At 46.2% G+C, this 24598-nt stretch overlaps 1 pseudogene; it reads left to right on the top strand.

Annotated features, from left to right (window-relative positions):
• LOC106592467 (LARGE xylosyl- and glucuronyltransferase 1-like) overlaps positions 1-24598 on the top strand; it is a 182305-nt pseudogene that overhangs the window by 36101 nt on the left and 121606 nt on the right.

Here is a 24598-nt window from a genome sequence, read left to right as displayed (position 1 = left end):
ACCCCCCCCCCCAAAAAAAAAGATTTAGATGCACTATTGTAAAGTGGTTGTTCCACTGGATATCATAAGGTGAATGCAGCCAATTTGTAAGTCGCTCTGGATAAGAGCGTCTGCTAAATGACGTAAATGTAACGTAAAATGTAAAATAAAGTGGTGATCCTAACTGACCTAAGACAAGGGAATTGTTACTAGGATTTAATGTCAGGAATTGTGAAAAACTGAGTTTATTAAATGTATTTGGCTAAGGTGTATGTAAACTTCCGACTTCAACTGTATATGACAAACAACGTTTGCCTTTCTCAAACTTGAACGTGTTTGTGAATGAGCTTAAAGAGGGTTTTCCCAGGGAAGTTACTAGAATAACACGTTTGTTCCACCTGAAAAAGCACCAGAGGATTGAACACCTCTCACCTATCTCAGATTGTTCTCAAATCATTTAGTTAGAAACCGATATTAGCTTTCCTGAAACGTTATATTGTTTTAAAGCTTGTTTTAACTCTGAGAAATTAAGCTCATTTATTGCACCTAAATTGGCCATTTTCAATGTATAGGATTCATATAATGTTTTATAAATATAGTACATCTTTTTCTTAACAAAGATTTAAGATGTGAGGAGCCCAAATAAATGGTTAAAAGCGGACTGCCTGCGGGACGGCCCCGTCGTTCTGCGGGCGCGTCGTTCTGCCGGCCCCGTCGTTCTGCCCGCCCGTCGTTCTGCCGGCCCCGTCGTTCTGCGGGCGCGTCGTTCTGCCGGCCCCGTCGTTCTGCCCGGCCCCGCCGTTCTGCCGGCCCCGTCGTTCTGCGGGCGCGTCGTTCTGCCCGGGCCCCGTCGTTCTGCCCGGCCCCGTCGTTCTGCCCGGCCCGTCGTTCTGCCCGGCCCGTCGTTCCGCCCGGCCCCGTCGTTCTGCAGCCGCAGACCGCTCCAACTAACCCCTGGTGGAGATTAAACATCGACTGGGGTCATGTGACTAATCGGACAAATGTGTTTTGTAATGGAAAGAGGATTTATTATGTCATAAATGGAGGCTTTGGCCTGCGCTACGTTACAGAGAGAATCGACTGAAATATAGCTGCTAAAGTGGAGGGGGACATCTCTACCAGGTGTGTGTGTGTGTGTGTGTGTGTGTGTGTGTGTGTGTGTGTGTGTGTGTGTGTGTGTGTGTGTGTGTGTGTGTGTGTGTGTGTGTGTGTGTGTGTGTGTGTGTGTGTGTGTGTGTGTGTGTGTGTAAGAGAGATATATCTGGGAGAAAGAGAACACATCTGTGAGTCTAATTCGTTCAAACTGCTGAACTCTAGTCCCTGAATATGTGATTCATATATTGGTCTGACGGGGAATTTGGGACACAACTTGGACACCTCTCGAGACTTTAACAGTATCTTCTCTGAAGTAGATTCAATGGAAAAGTTCCATTTGAAACAATCACCATAATTATGTATGCCTTTACCCCCTATGAATTCTGATCTTTTTGGAGGAAAAGAATCGTCGTTGAAAATAATTCTGATACCTCCTGTTATGATCTAACCTATCCTGTCTCTCTCCCCCTCCTCTCACCTCTCTCCCGCTCCATTCCACTCTTTCCCTCCTCTCTCCCCCTCCTCTCCTGCCTCTCTCCCCTCCTCTCCTGCCTCTCTTCACCTCCATTCCTCTTTCTCCCCTCCTCTCTTCCCCTCTCTCCCCTCCTCCTCCTCTCTTCTATCTACACTCCTCTCACTCCCCCTCCTCTTTTCTCTCTCCTCCCCTGTCCTCTCCTCTCTCTTCCCCTCTCTCCCCTCCTCCTCTCTTCTATCTACACTCCTCTCACTCCCCCTCCTCTCTTCTCTCTCCTCCTCTGTCCTCTCCTCTCTCTTCCCATCTCTCCCCTCCTCCTCTCTTCTATCTACACTCCTCTCACTCCCCCTCCTCTCTTCTCTCTCCTCCTCTGTCCTCTCCTCTCTCTTCCCCTCTCTCCCCTCCTCTCTTCTCAATCCCCTCCTGTCCTCTCTCATCTCCTGTCCTCTCTCCTCTCCCCTCAGACAGTATCATGCCCCCCCCCGGCCAACAGCTGCTACCCACATAGAGGTCAGACTTTAGAGGTTGCTCCGCCTCTCGTTCTGGGCCATCGCCACAGAGGATGCTGGGAATGTGTCGCGGGCGCAGGAAGTTCCTCGCTGCCTCCCTCGCCCTGCTCTTCATCCCCGCACTCACCTGGCTGTACCTCTCCGCTGGCAACTTCCAAGGTAGGACCCAACTCTCCTGAACCACCTGGTGCTGTAACTTGGCTTCCCTCCTCTGAACAGGCCTCCCTCTCTGTTCATGTCTAGGGTTGCACATTTTCAAAAGATTTCCTAAAATTTGCCATGTTTTCCAGAGTTTCTTGGGAATGTTTCCAGTTGTTTGTCCTCCGGCTGCAGAATGTTTACAGGCTGTCCCTCAAAGAGCACGCCACTAAACCCAGACTACACTCCCAGAAGCAGAAAACAGGACTATTTTGTCTGGACCTGGTTTGACTTTGTATTGTATCGTATAAGTCGGTTTCTCCAGTCTATTCATGTCAAGCCTTCCCTTTCATAGTACCCAGAAATATTCAGCCGACCACATTGTTCGCTATGTACCAACATGGTCCTATATATGTGATGGCCCGTCCCAACTGGGGTTTATGTCGAGAAATACGAAAAGCTTGAGATGCAGAGCTCCTATTGGTAGATCATACTAACATCATGTTAACGTGATAATGGAGGGGTCGGCCATGTGTTAACATGATAAGGGAGAAGTCGGGCATGTGTTAATGTGATAATGGAGGGGTCGGCCATGTGATAATGGAGGGGTCGGCCATGTGTTAATGTGATAATGGAGGGGTCGGCCATGTGATAATGGAGGGGTCGGCCATGTGTTAATGTGATAATGGAGGGGTCGGCCATGTGATAATGGAGGGGTCGGCCATGTGTTAATGTGATAATGGAGGGGTCGGCCATGTGATAATGGAGGGGTCGGCCATGTGTTAATGTGATAATGGAGGGGTCGGCCATGTGATAATGGAGGGGTCGGCCATGTGTTAATGTGATAATGGAGGGGTCGGCCATGTGTTAACATGATAATGGAGGGGTTGGCCATGTGTTAACGTGATAATGGAGGGGTTGGCCATGTGTTAACGTGATAATGAAGGGGTCGGCCATGTGTTAACATGATAATGGAGGGGTTGGCCATGTGATAATGGAGGGGTCGGCCATGTGTTAACGTGATAATGGAGGGGTCGGCCATGTGATAATGGAGGGGTCGGCCATGTGATAATGGAGGGGTCGGCCATGTGTTAACGTGATAATGGAGGGGTCGGCCATGTGTTAACGTGATAATGGAGGGGTCGGCCATGTGATAATGGAGGGGTCGGCCATGTGTTAATGTGATAATGGAGGGGTCGGCCATGTGTTAACATGATAATGGAGGGGTCGGCCATGTGTTAACGTGATAATGGAGGGGTCGGCCATGTGATAATGGAGGGGGCGGCCATGTGTTAACGTGATAATGGAGCTGTTGACCATGTGTTAACACATGGCCGACCCCTCCATTATCATGTTAACACATGGCCGACCCCTCCATTATCACGTTAACACATGGCCGACCCATCCATTATCACATGGCCGACCCCTCCATTATCATGTTAACACATGGCCGACCCCTCCATTATCACATTAACACATGGCCGACCCCTCCATTATCATGTTATCACATGGTCAACAGTCAGCATGGTCAAAAGGAAGTATCCTGTCTTTCTCCTTAGCTAAACTAGGCTTATCATTAAAACATGTCATTCATATTTACAGAACAAGTTTGTCATTTAAGGCACATGAAAGTTTTAATTGTATTTTTTTTAAATGACCCTACTTTTGAAGTAGCGTCATCCATCCGCCCCCCCTCCCCCCGTCGTCGGTCTGGCGTGTCACATCTGGTACACAGTCACCCCTTTTTTGTCGTTATTTCTTGAGGTAATGAGTGACTGAGGCCCGTCTGAAGTTGTTGACTTCCTCCCGATGGTTTAGTCCTGATTTCGTCCCAAATGGCACCCTAGTCCCTTTCTAGTGCACTACTTTTGACCAGAGGCCCCCCATAAGGAATAGAGGGCAGTTTGTGACTCATCCCAGGAGTTTTAATGAGTTTGTGTTAAAGGCTTGAAGTTCTGCAGCTTTGTTACATTATTAATTAGGATTTAAATGAACAATATTTTGACTGGTCACAGCCACCAACCGAAACTGTGCGTTTGAATGGATTCCCATAATGCAACAGCTACCAACATAAGCAAATGAATGACAGGATTCAGTAGTTTGAGACTTTAGACTTTATTAGGAACTATACAGACTAAAATGAACTTCACAATATTTTATTTTATTTAACCTTTATTTAACCAGGTAGGCCAGCTGAGAACAAGTTCTCATTTACAACTGCGACCTGGCCAAGATAAAGTGTAACCGATGTGAAATGGCTAGTTAGTTAGCGGTGGTGCGCGCTAATAGCGTTTCAAATCGGGTGACGTCACTCGCTCTGAGACCTTGAAGTAGTTGTTCCCCTTTGCTCTGCAAGGGCAGCGGCTTTTTGTGGAGCGATGGGTAACGATGCTTCGAGGGTGGCTGTTGTCTGTGTGCAGAGGGTTCCTGGTTCAAGCCCATGTTGGGGCGAGGAGAGGGACGGAAGCTATACTGTTACAAAAGCAAAGCAGTGCGACAAAAACAACAACACAGAGTTACACATAAACAGACATACAGTCAATAACACAATAGAAAATAAAAATAGAAGAATCTATGTACAGTGTGTGTAAATGTAGGGAGGTAAGGCAATAAATAGGCCATAGAGGCGAAAATAATTACAATTTAGCATTAATACTGGAGTGATGGACGTGCAGATGATGATGTGCAAGTAGAGATACTGGGGTGCAAAAGAGCAAGAGGGTAAGTAATAATATGGGGATGAGGTAGTTGGGTGGGCTATTTACAGATGGGCTGTGTTCAGGTACAGTGATCGGTGAGCTGCTCAGACAGCTGATGCTTGTCACGTCCTGTGTTTTAGCTCAGGGCGTGACTAGGGTTTTTTTTCTAGTTATTATAGCCCTATGTTGGTGTGTGAGTATGGTTCCCAATTGGAGGCAGCTGATGATCGTTGCCTCTAATTGGGGACCATACTTAGTGTGGTCCTTTTCCCACCTGCGTGGTGGGATGTTGTTTAGTCTAGTGCTTATGTGCGCTACATATGTCACGTTCGTTTATTCTTTGTTGTTTTTGAAGTTTCACTGTAATAAATATGTGGAACTCTACTCACGCTGCGCCTTGGTCCGCCCATTATGTCTACGACGAACGTGACAATGCTTAAAGTTACAGAGGGAGATATAAGTCTCAAGCTTCAGTGATTTTTTTTTTTTGCAATTCGTTCCAGTCATTGGGAGCAGAGAACTGGAAGGAAAGGCGGCCAAAGTAAGTGTTGGCTTTGGGGGTGACCAGTGTAATATACCTGCTGGAGCGCGTGCTACGGGTGGGTGCTGCTATGGTGACCAGTGAGCTGAGATAAGGCGGGGCTTTACCTAACAAGGACTTATAGATGACCTGGAGCCAGTGAGTTTGGCGACGGATACAGCTGAAGTCGGAAGTTAACATACACCTTCGCCAAATACATTTAAAGTCAGTTTTTCACAATTCCTGACATTTAATCCTAGTAAAAAAATCCCTGTCTTAGGTCAGTTAGAATCACCAGTTTATTTTAAGAATGTGAAATGTCAGAATAACAGTAGAGAGAATGATTTTATTTCAGCTTTTATTTCTTTCATCACATTCCCAGTGGGTCAGAAGTTTACATACACTCAATTAAAAGCCTGGCTGTTCTGGAGGAGGAGAACGGGTGAAGAGGCTGGCTGCTATCTGTCTTCAGTCTGTATAACGCTAGACAAGACGAGCCCTGTTCCTCTGATAATGCAGTAGAGCTGCTATCTGTCTTCAGTCTGTATAACGCTAGACAAGACGAGCCCTGTTCCACTGATAATGCAGTAGAGCTGCTATCTGTCTTCAGTCTGTATAACGCTAGACAAGACGAGCCCTGTTCCACTGATAATGCAGTAGAGCTGCTATCTGTCTTCAGTCTGTATAACGCTAGACAAGACGAGCCCTGTTCCACTGATAATGCTGTAGAGCTGCTATCTGTCTAGCAGTGCTAGGCTAGCACAGTGACTGTACGTCTCTTTTAGTCTGAGGACCCAGGCTACATTCTCTTTTTGAAACAGTTGCAGGCGACTCAGTGTTGTGTGTGTGTGTGTGTGTTTTGTTAAAGGGTTTCAGAATCTTGTGGTAGCCTCTGCTTTCCCTCTGGCCTTGGTGTGATTTGTACTCTAACCAAAGGGGGGGGGTACCGCTACCAGCTCCCTCCTTAATGAAATGTCACCGTTTTTGTTTCGGCTCAGATTTATATTCCCCTGGTCTTAGTTTGGGGGTATGGAGGCAGGGACAGGAGACATACGCAGGGAGAGGAGATATACACACACACACACACACACACACACACACACACACACACACACACACACACACACACACACACACACACACACACACACACACACACACACACACACACACTACCTCCTCTCAGAGAACCTGAGCCCCTTGTGGAGTATATTTCATCCAGGCTGTAATTAAACTGAATGGATTGGCTAGGTCTGAATGAAGCGTCGTTTTTGGTTTTGTTCGAGGTGCTCTGGGATTGCATATGGCTGTATTCACACAGGACAGAGCAGCCGAGCCAGTTGGACCTCGTCTTACGACACCGCCTGGACATTTTCTTTTGTAGTTTTCAGTCTCTCTTTTTTTTTCTGTGTCCCTCTGTAAAACTCATCATCTATGTGAATGCGTGCCCTGTAACATTATCCAATACAACACACAGGAAACAGACTGTTTTTCTGTTATGGGAACCGCTGCACATTCAAATGTAATGGTATTACCATCTGCAGGTTTATCCAGAGAGACTTACTGTAGGGAGTCATTTAGCTGATTCTCTTATCCAGAGAGTCTTACAGTAGGGAGTCATTTAGCTGATTCTCTGATCCAGAGAGACTTACAGTAGGGAGTCATTTAGTTGACTCTCTTATCCAGAGAGACTTACAGTAGTGAGTCATTTAGCTGATTCTCTGATCCAGGGAGTCTTACAGTAGTGAGTCATTTAGCAGATTCTCTTATCCAGAGAGTCTTACAGTAGTGAGTCATTTAGCTGATTCTCTGATCCAGGGAGTCTTACAGTAGTGAGTCATTTAGCAGATTCTCTTATCCAGAGAGTCTTACAGTAGTGAGTCATTTAGCTGATTCTCTGATCCAGGGAGTCTTACAGTAGTGAGTCATTTAGCAGATTCTCTTATCCAGAGAGTCTTACAGTAATGAGTGCATATATTTTCATGCTGGTCCCCCGTGGGAATGGAACCCACAACCCTGGCGTTGTAAGTGCCGTATATGTAAAATATTACCGTTCTGGTCATGAATAGGTGGCCATATGGCCTTTAATGACATGTGAGGAGGGCGGTTTGTTTGCCTGCTGATCTGCATAACTAACTACCATGATCTAAAATCAGCGTATTGGAAACGGCTAGTAAACACGTCTATGTTGGATGCTTCGGGGCGTCCCGAGTGGCGCAGCGGTCTAAGGCACTGCATCGCAGCGTTACGGCGTCACTACAGCCTGGTGGTTCGATCCCGGGCTGTAGTCCCATAGAGAGGTGAACAATTGGCCCAGCGTCGTCCGGGTTACGGGAGGGTTTGGCCGGGAGATGGAGGGGCTTTACTCGGCTCGTTGCGCTGTAGCGACTCCTTGTGGCGGGCCGGGGCGCCTGCAGGCTGACTTCGGTCATCAGTTGAACTGTTTTTCCTCCGACACATTGGTGCGGCTAACTCCCGGGTTAAGCGAGCGGGGGTGTTAATAAGGAGAGCGGTTTGGCGGGTCATGTTTCAGAGGACGCGTGACTCGACCTTCTCCTTTCCCGAGCCCGTTGGGGAGTTGCAGCGACGAGACAAGATCGTGATCACGAAATTGGGGAGAAAATAAAAACAAAGAAAGAAACAAAACTACTGTATCTAACACCTTAGTGGTCCTACTGTATCTAACACCTTAGTGGTCCTACTGTATCTAACACCTTAGTGGTCCTACTGTATCTAACACCTTAGTGGTCCTACTGTATCTAACACCTTAGTGGTCCTACTGTATCTAACACCTTAGTGGTCCTACTGTATCTAACACCTTAGTGGTCCTACTGTATCTAACACCTTAGTGGTCCTACTGTATCTAACACCTTAGTGGTCCTACTGTATCTAACACCTTAGTGGTCCTACTGTATCTAACACCTTAGTGGTCCTACTGTATCTAACACCTTATTCAGTCCTTAGTGGTCCTACTGTATCTAACACCTTAGTGGTCTACTGTATCTAACACCTTAGTGGTCCTACTGTATCTAACACCTTAGTGGTCCTACTGTATCTAACACCTTAGTGGTCCTACTGTATCTAACACCTTAGTGGTCCTACTGTATCTAACACCTTAGTGGTCCTACTGTATCTAACACCTTAGTGTCAGTATCAACCCTTAGTGGTCCTACTGTATCTAACACCTTAGTGGTCCTACTGTATCTAACACCTTAGTGGTCCTACTGTATCTAACACCTTAGTGGTCTAGTAACCTTAGTGGTCCTACTGTATCTAACACCTTAGTGGTCCTACTGTATCTAACACCTTAGTGGTCCTACTGTATCTAACACCTTAGTGGTCCTACTGTATCTAACGCCTTAGTGGTCCTACTGTATCTAACGCCTTAGTGGTCCTACTGTATCTAACGCCTTAGTGGTCCTACTGTATCTAACGCCTTAGTGGTCCCTACTGTATCTAACGCCTTAGTGGTCCTACTGTATCTAACACCTTAGTGGTCCTACTGTATCTAACGCCTTAGTGGTCCTACTGTATCTAACGCCTTAGTGGTCCTACTGTATCTAACGCCTTAGTGGTCCTACTGTATCTAACACCTTAGTGGTCCTACTGTATCTAACACCTTAGTGGTCCTACTGTATCTAACACCTTAGTGGTCCTACTGTATCTAACACCTTAGTGGTCCTACTGCATCTAACACCTTAGTGGTCCTACTGTATCTAACACCTTAGTGGTCCTACTGTATCTAACACCTTAGTGGTCCTACTGTATCTAACACCTTAGTGGTCCTACTGCATCTAACACCTTAGTGGTCCTACTGTATCTAACGCCTTAGTGGTCCTACTGCATCTAACACCTTAGTGGTCCTACTGTATCTAACACCTTAGTGGTCCTACTGTATCTAACACCTTAGTGGTCCTACTGTATCTAACACCTTAGTGGTCCTACTGTATCTAACACCTTAGTGGTCCTACTGTATCTAACACCTTAGTGGTCCTACTGTATCTAACACCTTAGTGGTCCTACTGTATCTAACACCTTAGTGGTCCTACTGTATCTAACACCTTAGTGGTCCTACTGTATCTAACACCTTAGTGGTCCTACTGTATCTAACACCTTAGTGGTCCTACTGTATCTAACACCTTAGTGGTCCTACTGTATCTAACACCTTAGTGGTCCTACTGTATCTAACACCTTAGTGGTCCTACTGTATCTAACACCTTAGTGGTCCTACTGTATCTAACACCTTATTCAGTCCTTGGTGGTCCTACTGTATCTAACACCTTAGTGGTCCTACTGTATCTAACACCTAGTGGTCCTACTGTATCTAACACCTTAGTGGTCCTACTGTATCTAACACCTTAGTGGTCCTACTGTATCTAACACCTTAGTGGTCCTACTGTATCTAACGCCTTAGTGGTCCTACTGTATCTAACGCCTTAGTGGTCCTACTGTATCTAACGCCTTAGTGGTCCTACTGTATCTAACGCCTTAGTGGTCCTACTGTAAACCTTAGTGGTCCTACTGTATCTAACACCTTAGTGGTCCTACTGTATCTAACACCTTATTCAGTCCTTAGTGGTCCTACTGTATCTAACACCTTAGTGGTCCTACTGTATCTAACACCTTAGTGGTCCTACTGCATCTAACACCTTAGTGGTCCTACTGTATCTAACACCTTAGTGGTCCTACTGCATCTAACACCTTATTCAGTCCTCGGTGGTCCTGTCATCCAATGCAGCTCTTATCCAACTCGTGTGTCCGAACACTAACCACTCAGGCCACTGTGTCCCAAATGGCACCAGGTGATTCATGGTCTGTTTGGATGCCCTGTTCCCCCTGTGACCCTCCCTGGTCGTTCATGTAGGACACGTTTATTTGGAGTTTCCTATAATGCTTCCGTCCACACCGTTACCAAGGAGACATCTGGCGTGTGGCAGCCTGTTCGGGCAGAGGGGCGGCGCATCCTTCGGCGTGACAGCAGCTGCTCACCCGACAGCCTGCATGAATCACCTGGCGCCCGGCGACGAGCGGGGAGCAGAGCACGCCAAACGGAAACTGAGCGGGGGAACAGTAAGGACGCCAAATAGACGCCATTTTGTCATTTGTACTGGCCCTTGTATGAGCATGCTGTCCTTAGGAGACCTAATGCCAAAATACTTATTTATTAAGTTAGGTACCGTGATGCCAAGTGATGTCCCTCAATGTCTTCCTCTTCCTGGGCTATGACACAAGGAAGCAGGGAGAATAGTGGGACACGAGGCGCGTTCTTCATTCCTGGTCCTGGGGTACAAAGTGGGGTACTTTTTGTTGTTGTTTTTGTTCCAGCCCTGCACCAACACGCCTGATTCAAAGATGGTGGATCGCCATTTTACCACCTGTCACAGTCAACAGTGGCTTCTCTATCCTCTGTCGAAGAGTAGCCAACTCTCAAGAGTAAAGTTACCCCAAAGGGACGTTAAGTGACTGTTTAATAGTGGACGGCATTTCAAACAGGCTCCCCTGCGTTTAGAGGGCGAGGAAAGAGACTGTGAAAACAGAAGAGTTCTCCAGGCTAGCTAGTGAACCCCAGCAGTGTGATATTAACCACTGTTCAGGTTGGAGGGCAACTCCTATTACTACCTTTCACTGTCTCTCTGTGTCTCTTCCTCTAACGCTCTCTCTCTCTCTCTCTCTCTCTCTATCTCTCTATCTCTCTCGCTCTCTCTCTCGCTCTCTCTCTCTCTCTCTCTCTCTCTCTCTCTCTCTCTCTCTCGCTCTCTCTCTACTCTCTCTCTCTCTCTCTCTCTCCGTCTCCCTCTCGCTGTGTCTCTCTCTCGCTCCGTCTCCCTCTCGCTGTGGCTCTCTCTCTCTCTCTCTCTCGCTCCGTCTCCCTCTCGCTGTGTCTCTCTCTCTCTCTCCGTCTCCCTATCGCTGTGGCTCTCCCTCTCGCTGTGGCTCTCCTCTCTCGCTCTGTCTTCCTATCGCTGTGTCTCTCTCTCTCTCTCTCTCTCTCTCTCTCTCTCTCTCTCTCTCTCTCTCTCCCCATCTCCCTATTGCTGTGGCTCTCCCTCTAGCTCTGTTTCTCTCTCTCTCGCTCCGTCTCCCTATCGCTGTGGTTCTCCCTCTAGCTCTCTCTCTCTCTCTCTCTCTCTCTCTCTCTCTCTCTCTCTCTCTCTATCTCCCTATCGCTGTGGCTCTCCCTCTAGCTCGTTCTCTCTCTCTCGCTCTGTCTCCCTATCGCTGTGGTTCTCCCTCTAGCTCTCTCTCTCTCTCTGTCTCCCTATCGCTGTGGCTCTCCTCTCTCGCTCCATCTATCTCTCCCTCTCATCATTCTCCTCTCTCGCTGTGGCTCTCCTCGTTCTTCTCTCTGGCTCCATCTCTCTCTCGCTGTGGCTCTCCTCGTTCTTCTCTCTGGCTCCATCTCTCTCTCGCTGTGGTTCTCCTCTCTCGCTCCATCTCTCTCTCTCTCCCTCTCCTCTCTTTCTCTCTGGCTCCATCTCTCTCTCGCTGTGGCTCTCCTCTCTGGCTCCATCTATCTCTCCTCGTTCTTCTCTCTCTCACTCCCTCTCATCTCTCGCTGTGGCTCTCCTCTCTCGCTCCATCTCTCTCTCCCTCTCCTCTTTCTCTCTGGCTCCATCTATCGCTCCTCTCTTTCTCTCTCGCTCCCTCTCCTCTCTCGCTGTGGCTCTCCTCTCTCACTCCATCTCTCTCTCCCTCTCCTCTTTCTCTCTGGCTCCATCTATCTCTCCTCGTTCTCCTCTCTCTCGCTCCCTCTCCTCTCTCGCTGTGGCCTGCTCATCATGCATATAGAGCACATCCCACATTTAGAAACGCAGGGAGGCTTTTCCTTTTGATTATTCAACAGTCTGATGCTATTCTCCATCCATCTACATCTCCAACTGGGACAGCTAACGTCCAGGGAATTAGCATAGCGTTACCGCCTGGTGGGGCTTCTCGTCACCATGGTGACGTAATAATGAAGTTTCCATAAAACATGAATGTCCCAATTAATATAAAAGTTGAGGATGTTTGTTTTGGTTTTTCGACCCTGGTATAAACATGTAAACATGTTGAATATTCATTAGGAGGAACAGGAAGTTGATAAATAATGAGGCGGAGCCTAGCAGCGGTCTCCATGGTCACCTAGTTTGAATCAGCATATTTCCATTAGACCGACCAGACGGATCAGAGCACAGTGGACTGTATCTGCCGACTTATGTTGTAAGAGGAAGTCCTGAGGCTGTGTATACATTATTACAGGATTCAAAGGAAGGGGAAGGTAGCGGGCGTGGAAGGGAAAGGTAGCGGGCGTGGAAGGGCAAAGGTAGCGGGCGCGGAAGGGCAAGGTAGCGGGCGCGGAAGGGCAAGGTAGCGGGCGCGGAAGGGCAAGGTAGCGGGCGCGGAAGGGCAAGGTAGCGGGCGCGGAAGGGCAAGGTAGCGGGCGCGGGGAAGGGCAAGGTAGCGGGCGCGGAAGGGCAAGGTAGCGGGCGCGGAAGGGCAAGGTAGCGGGCGCGGAAGGGCAAGGTAGCGGGCGCGGAAGGGAAAGGTAGCGGGCGCGGAAGGGAAAGGTAGCGGGCGCGGAAGGGAAAGGTAGCGGGCGCGGAAGGGAAAGGTAGCGGGCGCGGAAGGGAAAGGTAGCGGGCGCGGAAGGGAAAGGTAGCGGGCGCGGAAGGGAAAGGTAGCGGGCGCGGAAGGGAAAGGTAGCGGGCGCGGAAGGGAAAGGTAGCGGGCGCGGAAGGGAAAGGTAGCGGGCGCGGAAGGGAAAGGTAGCGGGCGCGGAAGGGAAAGGTAGCGGGCGCGGAAGGGAAAGGTAGCGGGCGCGGAAGGGAAAGGTAGCGGGCGCGGAAGGGAAAGGTAGCGGGCGCGGAAGGGAAAGGTAGCGGGCGCGGAAGGGAAAGGTAGCGGGCGCGGAAGGGAAAGGTAGCGGGCGCGGAAGGGAAAGGTAGCGGGCGCGGAAGGGAAAGGTAGCGGGCGCGGAAGGGAAAGGTAGCGGGCGCGGAAGGGAAAGGTAGCGGGCGCGGAAGGGAAAGGTAGCGGGCGCGGAAGGGGAAAGGTAGCGGGCGCGGAAGGGAAAGGTAGCGGGCGCGGAAGGGAAAGGTAGCGGGCGCGGAAGGGAAAGGTAGCGGGCGCGGAAGGGAAAGGTAGCGGGCGCGGAAGGGAAAGGTAGCGGGCGCGGAAGGGAAAGGTAGCGGGCGCGGAAGGGAAAGGTAGCGGGCGCGGAAGGGAAAGGTAGCGGGCGCGGAAGGGAAAGGTAGCGGGCGCGGAAGGGAAAGGTAGCGGGCGCGGAAGGGAAAGGTAGCGGGCGCGGAAGGGAAAGGTAGCGGGCGCGGAAGGGAAAGGTAGCGGGCGCGGAAGGGAAAAGGTAGCGGGCGCGGAAGGGAAAGGTAGCGGGGCGCGGAAGGGAAAGGTAGCGGGCGCGGAAGGGGAAAGGTAGCGGGCGCGGAAGGGAAAGGTAGCGGGCGCGGAGGGGAAAGGTAGCGGGCGCGGAAGGGAAAGGTAGCGGGCGCGGAAGGGGAAAGGTAGCGGGCGCGGAAGGGGAAAGGTAGCGGGCGCGGAAGGGAAAGGTAGCGGGCGCGGAAGGGGAAAGGTAGCGGGCGCGGAAGGGGAAAGGTAGCGGGCGCGGAAGGGAAAGGTAGCGGGCGCGTGGGGAAGGGGAAAGGTAGCGGGCGCGGAAGAGAAAGGTAGCGGGCGCGTGGAAGGCGTCAAAGCGCTCTGCTATAGGTTAGCCTGTTTTGATTGAGCAGTGTTTTTTTCCCTTCCGTTTTTCACCACCAACCACCGGACTTTGAGCCACCGGACTGTGAGAGTTTGGACTTCTGTTTTTAACTCAAGAGGATGGATGAGTCTGAGTCGTACTTTACTGTTGGTTTTAAACTAATGATTTGTAGATTTTCAGTTATAAAACTGACGATTTGTTTATTTTTGATTAAAGTATTGATGATGGGTGTGCTGTTGCTTGTTGTATGCCTGTTCTTACTGTGACTGGCACCCTGATATTGGCACCCTGATATTGGCACCCTGATATTGGCACCCTATTATTGTCACCCTGATATTGGCATCCTATTATTGGCACCCTGATATTGTCACCCTGATATTGTCACCCTGATATTGTCACCCTGTTATTGTCACCCTGATATTGGCACCATGATATTGGCACCCTGATATTGGCACCCTGATATTGTCACCCTGATATTGTCACCCTGATATTGTCACCCTGTTATTGTCACCCTGTTATTGTCACCCTGATATTGGCACCCTGTTATTGGCACCCTGATATTGGCACCCTGATATTGTCACCCTGATATTGGCACCCTGATATTGTCACCCTGATATTGGCACCCTGTTATTGGCACCCTGATATTGGCACCCTGATATTGGCACCCTGATATTGGCAGCCTGATATTGTCACCCTGATATTGTCACCCTGTTATTGTCACCCTGATATTGTCACCCTGATATTGTCACCCTGATATTGGCACCCTGATATTGGCACCCTGATATTGTCACCCTGTTATTGTCACCCTGATATTGTCACCCTGATATTGTCACCCTGATATTGTCACCCTGTTATTGTCACCCTGATATTGTCACCCTGATATTGTCACCCTGATATTGGCAGCCTGATATTGGCACCCTGATATTGGCCCCCTGATATTGGCACCCTGATATTGTCACCCTGATATTGGCAGCCTGATATTGGCACCCTGATATTGGCACCCTGTTATTGGCACCCTGATATTGTCACCCTGATATTGTCACCCTGATATTGTCACCCTGATATTGGCACCCTGATATTGTCACCCTGTTATTGTCACCCTGATATTGTCACCCTGATATTGGCACCCTGTTATTGTCACCCTGATATTGTCACCCTGATATTGGCACCCTGATATTGGCAGCCTGATATTGTCACCCTGATATTGGCACCCTGATATTGGCACCCTGATATTGTCACCCTGATATTGTCACCCTGATATTGTCACCCTGATATTGGCACCCTGATATTGTCACCCTGATATTGTCACCCTGATATTGGCCGGACAGTAATGCTTGTTAAGCCGAGCCAAGGCCACTGTGTCCTGGTGTTGTTGGCCTCCATATCCTCCCCATTGAGTAGTAGACTGTATGTATCTATCAAGGAGACATCTAGATAGTTATCAGTATTACATATTTATTGTGTCGGCTGCCATTCTACTTGAATTAAAATCATGGGATGGGGGAAAAGATGCCACGTTAGCTACCGCTGGCGACGCCATCCTAATACACAGCAGAAAGCACCTCGGGCTGTGCAGACCAATCAGCTACGCAAAACAGTCTGCAGAGGCAACAAATCTGCCCAATTAGCTGATTCGCTACTTCCCCATACTCCGGTCGCCATATTGGGCTGCCGCTACCCATACTTGAGTCTCCTGGGAGATGGTCCTTCTTTTTAAAACCTCCCCGGGAAACAACAGCTGACATTGGGGAACTCTTCTATTCCTGTAAACAATTTCCATGGATAATATACCGTGACTGTCAGTCCTGCCTCCCCTCCCCTCCTCCCTCTCTCCTCCCCTCCTCCCTCTCCCCTCCTCCCTCTCCAATCTTTCCACTCTTTCCTCCCCTCCTCCCTCTCTCCTCCTCCCTCTCCCCTCCTCCCTCTCTCCTCCTCCTCTCCTCCCTCTCCTCTTTCCTCCCCTCCTCCTCCCTCTCCCCTCTCTCCTCCCTCTCCCCTCTCTCCTCCCCTTCTCCTCTCCTCTTTCCTCCCCTCCTCCTCTGTCTCCCCTCCTCCCTCTCTCCTTCTCCCTCTCTAGTCTTTCCTCTCCTCCTCCTCCCTCTCCCCTCTCTCCTCTCCTCTTCCCTCTCCACTCTCTCCTCCCCTCCTCCCTCTCCTCTTTCCTCCCCTCCTCCTCCCTCTCCTCCGCCCTCTCTCCTCCTCCCTCTCCAATCTTTCCTCTCCTCCTCCCTCTCCACTCTTTCCTCCTCTCCTCCCTCTCTCCTCTCCTCCTACCCTCCTCCCTCCTCCCTCTCTCCTCCTCCCTCTCTAGTCTTTCCTCCCCTCCTTTCCTCTCCTCCTCCCTCTCCACTCTTTCCTCCCCTCCTCCCTCTCCACCCCTCCTCCCTCTCCCCTCCTTTCCTCCCCTCCTCCCTCTCTCCTCTCCTCTCCTCCCCTCTCCCCTCCCTCTCCCCTCCTCTCCTCCCCTCCTCCCATCTCCACCCCAGCACACTGTCATCCTCTGAGTTAGTAGTCAGAGTAGTACAGAGATAAATCAAGTTACACGGACCTGAATGTGTCAGGTTGTGCACGGCTAGCTCTGCAGTGGACCCTAATGATACATAAAGGGGTTTGTTTTGTTTGGGGGTTTGAAGTGAGAGCGATGGACACACAGGGAATCTAGGAAGATAAACACTCAAGGTCTTCTGGACGGAATAAATTAAAGAAATACATTTAAGAAATAAAGAAATTAAGTAGTTTCAAGTCTAGCTCTACGCAAGTGTAGAGAGCTAGGCTAATACCATACACAACATGATACAGGTGTAGAGAGCTAGGCTAATACCATACACAACATGATACAGGTGTAGAGCGCTAGGCTAATACCGTACACAACATGATACAGGTGTAGAGAGCTAGGAGCTAGGCTAATACCATACACAACATGATACAGGTGTAGAGAGCTAGGCTAATAAAATACACAACATGATACAGGTGTAGAGCGCTAGGCTAATACCATACACAACATGATACAGGTGTAGAGCGCTAGGCTAATACCATACACCACATGATACAGGTGTAGAGAGCTAGGAGCTAGGCTAATACCATACACAACATGATACAGGTGTAGAGCGCTAGGCTAATACCATACACAACATGATACAGGTGTAGAGAGCTAGGAGCTAGGCTAATACCATACACAACATGATACAGGTGTTGAGCGCTAGGCTAATACCATACACAACATGATACAGGTGTAGAGCGCTAGGCTAATACCATACACAACATGATACAGGTGTAGAGAGCTAGGAGCTAGGCTAATACCATACACAACATGATACAGGTGTTGAGCGCTAGGCTAATACCATACACAACATGATACAGGTGTAGAGCGCTAGGCTAATACCATACACAACATGATACAGGTGTAGAGCGCTAGGCTAATACCATACACAACATGATACAGTTGTAGAGAGCTAGGAGCTAGGCTAATACCATACACAACATGATACAGGTGTTGAGCGCTAGGCTAATATCATACACAACATGATACAGGTGTAGAGCGCTAGGCTAATATCATACACAACATGGTTGTTCTAAATAAAGTTTCTACATGATATTGCTGCTTTCACAACAACAACAACATATCACATCTCTCTGAGTCATAACACAGGGGTAGCTGGGGACCTGGTGATCTCCCACCTCCCTCCCGCCGTCTCCACGCCTGTCTCTCTCATCTCCTCCCGCCGTCTCCACGCCTGTCTCTCTCTCCTCCTCCCACCGTCTCCACGCCTGTCTCTCCCACCTCCTCCCACTGTCTCCACGCCTGTCTCTCTCACCTCCTCCCACTGTCTCCACGCCTGTCTCTCTCTCCTCCTCCCACTGTCTCCACGCCTGTCTCTCTCACCTCCTCCCACTGTCTCTCTCTCCTCCTCCCCCCGTCTCCACGCCTGTCTCTCCCTCCTCCCACTGTCTCCACGCCTGTCTCTCTGTCCTCCTCCCAACGTCTCTCTCACCTCCTCCCACCGTCTCCACGCCTGTCTCTCTCTCCTCCTCCCACTGTCTCTCCCTCCTCCCACTGTCTCCACGCCTGTCTCTCCCTCCTCCCCCCGTCTCCACGCCTGTCTCTCCCTCCTCCCCCTGTCTCCACGCCTGTCTCTCCCTCCTCCCCCCGTCTCCACGCCTGTCTCTCCCTCCTCCCCCTGTCTCCAAGCCTGTCTCTCTCACCTCCTCCCACCGTCTCCACGCCTGTCTCTCTCTCCTCCTCCCACTGTCTCTCCCTCCTCCCCCCGTCTCCACGCCTGTCTCTCCCTCCTCCCCCCGTCTCCACGCCTGTCTCTCCCTCCTCCCACTGTCTCCACGCCTGTCTCTCCCTCCTCCCCCCGTCTCCACGCCTGTCTCTCCCTCCTCCCACTGTCTCCACGCCTGTCTCTCCCTCCTCCCCCCGTCTCCACGCCTGTCTCTCCCTCCTCCCCCTGTCTCCAAGCCTGTCTCTCTCACCTCCTCCCACCGTCTCCAAGCCTGTCTCTCTCTAACCTCATCCCTTTGTCACTGTGACACCATGGCGTGCCAAATGTGCTGCCAGATCAGCACAAAACACACTGTCCAATGAGACCAAGCACACCACCAAGGGTCGGGAGACGTCCATCAAGCCACAGCATCTCTCTCTGCAGCTCTACATCCTAGCTGTTGGCTGGTTGACCACGGGCTGTTAAGGTTAGGTCAGCCCATTCCCAGGGCGTCGATCCAGAGGGGTCAAAGTGTACTGTGTCTAGAGATAGCACCGCTCTGGAGAGGCTGTGCAGCTCAGCATGATTTGGTATTTTATTAGGATCCACATTAGCTGTTACAAAAGCAGCAGCTACTCTTCCTTGGGGTCGACATGAAACATGAAACGTAATACAGAATGATATAATAGACAAGAACAGCTCAAGGACAGAACTACATACACAATTTCACGATCACAATCACAATTCAAACTGCACAGAAACCTTTAATTCCACCTGCTTTGAAGAATGGCCCTTCTTTCATCACAATAAGACAAACTAGGGGCTATAGCTGAGAGAGTTGGCCCAGAAAGCTGGGCTATGTTTTTAAGCTACTGTACAGAGGAACATTACTCCAGACAGCTAGCTGGCTATGTTTATAAGATACAGAGGAACATTACTCCAGACAGCTAGCTGGCTATGTTTATAAACTACAGAGGAACATTACTCCAGACAGCTAGCTGGCTATGTTTATATACTACAGAGGAACATTACTCCAGACAGCTAGCTGGCTATGTTTATAAACTACAGAGGAACATTACTCCAGACAGCTAGCTGGCTATGTTTATATACTACAGAGGAACATTACTCCAGACAGCTAGCTGGCTATGTTTATATACTACAGAGGAACATTACTCCAGACAGCTAGCTGACTATGTTTATATACTACAGAGGAACATTACTCCAGACAGCTAGCTGGCTATGTTTATAAACTACAGAGGAACATTACTCCAGACAGCTAGCTGGCTATGTTTATATACTACAGAGGAATATTACTCCAGACAGCTAGCTGGCTATGTTTATAAACTACAGAGGAACATTCCTCCAGACAGCTAGCTGGCTATGTTTATAAGATACAGAGGAACATTACTCCAGACAGCTAGCTGGCTATGTTTATATACTACAGAGGAACATTACTCCAGACAGCTAGCTGGCTATGTTTATATACTACAGAGGAACATTACTCCAGACAGCTAGCTGGCTATGTTTATATACTACAGAGGAACATTACTCCAGACAGCTAGCTGGCTATGTTTATATACTACAGAGGAATATTACTCCAGACAGCTAGCTGGCTATGTTTATATACTACAGAGGAACATTACTCCAGACAGCTAGCTGGCTATGTTTATAAGATACAGAGGAACATTACTCCAGACAGCTAGCTGGCTATGTTTATATACTACAGAGGAACATTACTCCAGACAGCTAGCTGACTATGTTTATATACTACAGAGGAACATTACTCCAGACAGCTAGCTGGCTATGTTTATAAACTACAGAGGAACATTACTCCAGACAGCTAGCTGGCTATGTTTATAAGTTACAGAGGAACATTACTCCAGACAGCTAGCTGGCTATGTTTATATACTACAGAGGAACATTACTCCAGACAGCTAGCTGGCTATGTTTATATACTACAGAGGAACATTACTCCAGACAGCTAGCTGGCTATGTTTATATACTACAGAGGAACATTACTCCAGACAGCTAGCTGACTATGTTTATATACTACAGAGGAACATTACTCCAGACAGCTAGCTGGCTATGTTTATATACTACAGAGGAACATTACTCCAGACAGCTAGCTGACTATGTTTATATACTACAGAGGAACATTACTCCAGACAGCTAGCTGGCTATGTTTATAAGATACAGAGGAACATTACTCCAGACAGCTAGCTGGCTATGTTTATATACTACAGAGGAACATTACTCCAGACAGCTAGCTGGCTATGTTTATATACTACAGAGGAACATAACTATAATTCTATGTTTATTAGTTACAGAATAACATAACTATAATTCTATGTTTATAAGATACAGAATAACATAACTATAATTCTATGTTTATAAGTTACAGAATAACATAACTATAATTCTATGTTTATAAGATACAGAATAACATAACTATAATTCTATGTTTATAAGTTACAGAATAACATAACTATAATTCTATGTTTATAAGATACAGAATAACATAACTATAATTCTATGTTTATAAGTTACAGAATAACATAACTATAATTCTATGTTTATAAGATACAGAATAACATAACTATAATTCTATGTTTATAAGTTACAGAGGAACATAACTATAATTCTATGTTTATAAGTTACAGAATAACATAACTATAATTCTATGTTTATAAGTTACAGAATAACATAACTATAATTCTATGTTTATAAGTTACAGAATAACATAACTATAATTCTATGTTTATTAGTTACAGAGGAACATAACTATAATTCTATGTTTATTAGTTACAGAATAACATAACTATAATTCTATGTTTATAAGTTACAGAATAACATAACTATAATTCTATGTTTATAAGTTACAGAATAACATAACTATAATTCTATGTTTATTAGTTACAGAGGAACATAACTATAATTCTATGTTTATTAGTTACAGAATAACATAACTATAATTCTATGTTTATAAGTTACAGAATAACATAACTATAATTCTATGTTTATAAGTTACAGAATAACATAACTATAATTCTATGTTTATTAGTTACAGAGGAACATAACTATAATTCTATGTTTATTAGTTACAGAATAACATAACTATAATTCTATGTTTATAAGTTACAGAATAACATAACTATAATTCTATGTTTATAAGTTACAGAATAACATAACTATAATTCTATGTTTATTAGTTACAGAGGAACATAACTATAATTCTATGTTTATTAGTTACAGAATAACATAACTATAATTCTATGTTTATTAGTTACAGAGGAACATAACTATAATTCTATGTTTAGTGTGTAATTGCCTGGAGGGGTAAAGTCATGGTGAAAACGACGCACTTCTGAAGGACCAGAGGGAATGTTTTCCTTAGAATCATGATTATGTGTCCCAAATGGCTCCCTATTCCCTATATAGTTCACTACTTTACACCAGAGTCCTATTCCCTATATAGTGCACTACTGTAGACCAGATCCCTATTGTCTATATTGTGCACTACTGTAGACCAGATCCCTATTGTCTATATAGTGCACTACTTTAGACCAGAGCCCTATTCCCTATATAGTGCACTACTTTAGACCAGAGCCCTATTCCCTATATAGTGCACTACTTTAGACCAGAGCCCTATTCCCTATATAGTGCACTACTTTAGACCAGAGCCCTATTCCCTATATAGTGCCCTACTATAGACCAGAGCCTGTATAGGGAATAGGTTGCCATTTGGGAAGCAGATGTGTTGTCTACCCATGAGGAGGACCAGTTGTTAGGTAATTGAAAACTTCTCCTCTCCTCCTCCATCTCTCCAAGCCTCCAAGCTGAACCCCACAACGTCAAACCCAGCCTTGAATCCATATCTCACTGGGCTCTTCAGAACCGGTGGAGCTAAAATAACTAAAGTGATGAACAATACATGTAAAGTATCAAGGAGAGGTTTTTGGTTATTGATCTGGAGGAAAAGTCTTCGATGTGTAATTAGTATTTCTCATGTATTTATGAGGCTTTCCTCAAGGCTGCAGGAAGTGTGTTTTGTGTTTACCGCATCACAGGTTTAATTGAGAAGTTTAACAACTCTTCCATGACTTAATGTTCTACGGTTATGGCTGGTGGTGCCAATGAACCAACCACCATTAAACGACCACTAACATACACTGAAGGAACCACTAACATACACTGAAGGAACCACTAACATACACTGAAGGAACCACTAACATACACTGAAGGAACCACTAACATACACTGAAGGAACCACTAACATACACTGAAGGAACCACTAACATACACTGAAGGAACCACTAACATACACTGAAGTTAGAGAACCAGTTCTGTTGAGTTATAACGGTACATTTTGATTTCTACCCAGAGTTGTGCCCTGCTAAACACAGTGCTGTGGACTTACAAACCCAGTTTATAACAGTAAATTGGATTTATTGCCAGCACACTACAGTTATAAATAACAGTATATTAGATTTCTAGACAGTACTGGACAGTATAAATAACAGTATATTAGATTTCTAGACACTACAGTTATAAATAACAGTATATTAGATTTCTAGACAGTACTATACAGTATAAATAACAGTATATTAGATTTATAGACAGGACAGTTATAAATAACAGTATATTAGACTTCTAGACAGGACAGGACAGTATAAATAACAGTATATTAGATTTCCAGACAGTACTGGACAGTTATAAATAACAGTATATTCGATTTCTAGACAATACAGTTATAAATAACAGTATATTAGATTTCTAGACAGTACTGGACAGTATAAATAACAGTATATTAGATTTCTAGACTGGACAGTATAAATAACAGTATATTATATTTCTAGACAGGACAGTTATAAATAACAGTATATTAGATTTCTAGACAGTACTGGACAGTATAAATAACAGTATATTAGATTTCTAGACAGGACAGTTATAAATAACAGTATATTAGATTTCTAGACAGGACAGTATAAATAACAGTATATTAGATTTCTAGACAGTACAGTTATAAATAACAGTATATTAGATTTCTAGACAGTACTGGACAGTTATAAATAATAATATGTTAGATTTCTAGACAGGACAGTTATAAATAACAGTATATTAGATTTCTAGACAGTATAAATAACAGTATATTAGATTTCTAGACAGAGTTATAAATAATAGTATATTAGATTTCTAGTGACAGTTATAAATAACAGTATATTAGATTTCTAGACAGGACAGTTATAAATAACAGTATATTAGATTTCTAGACAGTATAAATAACAGTATATTAGATTTCTAGACAGTATAAATAACAGTATATTAGATTTCTAGACAGTTATAAATAACAGTATATTAGATTTCTAGACAGGACAGTTATAAATAACAGTATATTAGATTTCTAGACAGTACTGGACAGTATAAATAACAGTATATTAGATTTCTAGACAGTATAAATAACAGTATATTAGATTTCTAGACAGTATAAATAACAGTATATTAGACTTCTAGACAGGACAGTATAAATAACAGTATATTAGATTTCTAGACAGTATAAATAACAGTATATTAGATTTCTAGACAGTATAAATAACAGTATATTAGACTTCTAGACAGGACAGTATAAATAACAGTATATTAGACTTCTAGACAGTACTGGACAGTTATAAATAACAGTATATTAGATTTCTAGACAGTATAAATAACAGTATATTAGACTTCTAGACAGTACTGGACAGTTATAAATAACAGTATATTAGATTTCTAGACAGTATAAATAACAGTATATTAGACTTCTAGACAGGACAGTATAAAGAACAGTATATTAGACTTCTAGACAGTACTGGACAGTTATAAATAACAGTATATTAGATTTCTAGACAGTATAAATAACAGTATATTAGACTTCTAGACAGGACAGTATAAATAACAGTATATTAAACTTCTAGACAGGACTGGACAGTTATAAACTCAGTTCTGTGGACTTATAGGAGTGCATTAGTCCTGCTGACATCAATTAGCATTGGAGAGGTGGCCAGGAGACCGGACGCTTGCTGTGTATTTCACAGGAAGTGAACTGTGAAACTAACGGCTTTATTTTTAATCCGTCAGTATTTGGAGTTTTTTTCCTCTGAGACCTCTCTCTCTCTCTCTCTCTCTCTCTCAGCTCTCTTTCCTCTCTCTCTCTGCTCCCTTCATCATTCTCTCTCTCCAGGGTCATAGAGAGAGCAGAGAGAGTGAGGGGGAGTAAAGAGAGGTCTTCACAGCTCTGAATGGACCACGA

This window comes from Salmo salar, chromosome ssa17 (assembly GCF_905237065.1).
Source record: "Salmo salar chromosome ssa17, Ssal_v3.1, whole genome shotgun sequence".
Taxonomy (NCBI): Eukaryota; Metazoa; Chordata; class Actinopteri; order Salmoniformes; family Salmonidae; genus Salmo; species Salmo salar.
Note: the sequence above shows the minus strand (reverse complement) of the source record. Positions and strands in the feature narration are given on the sequence as shown.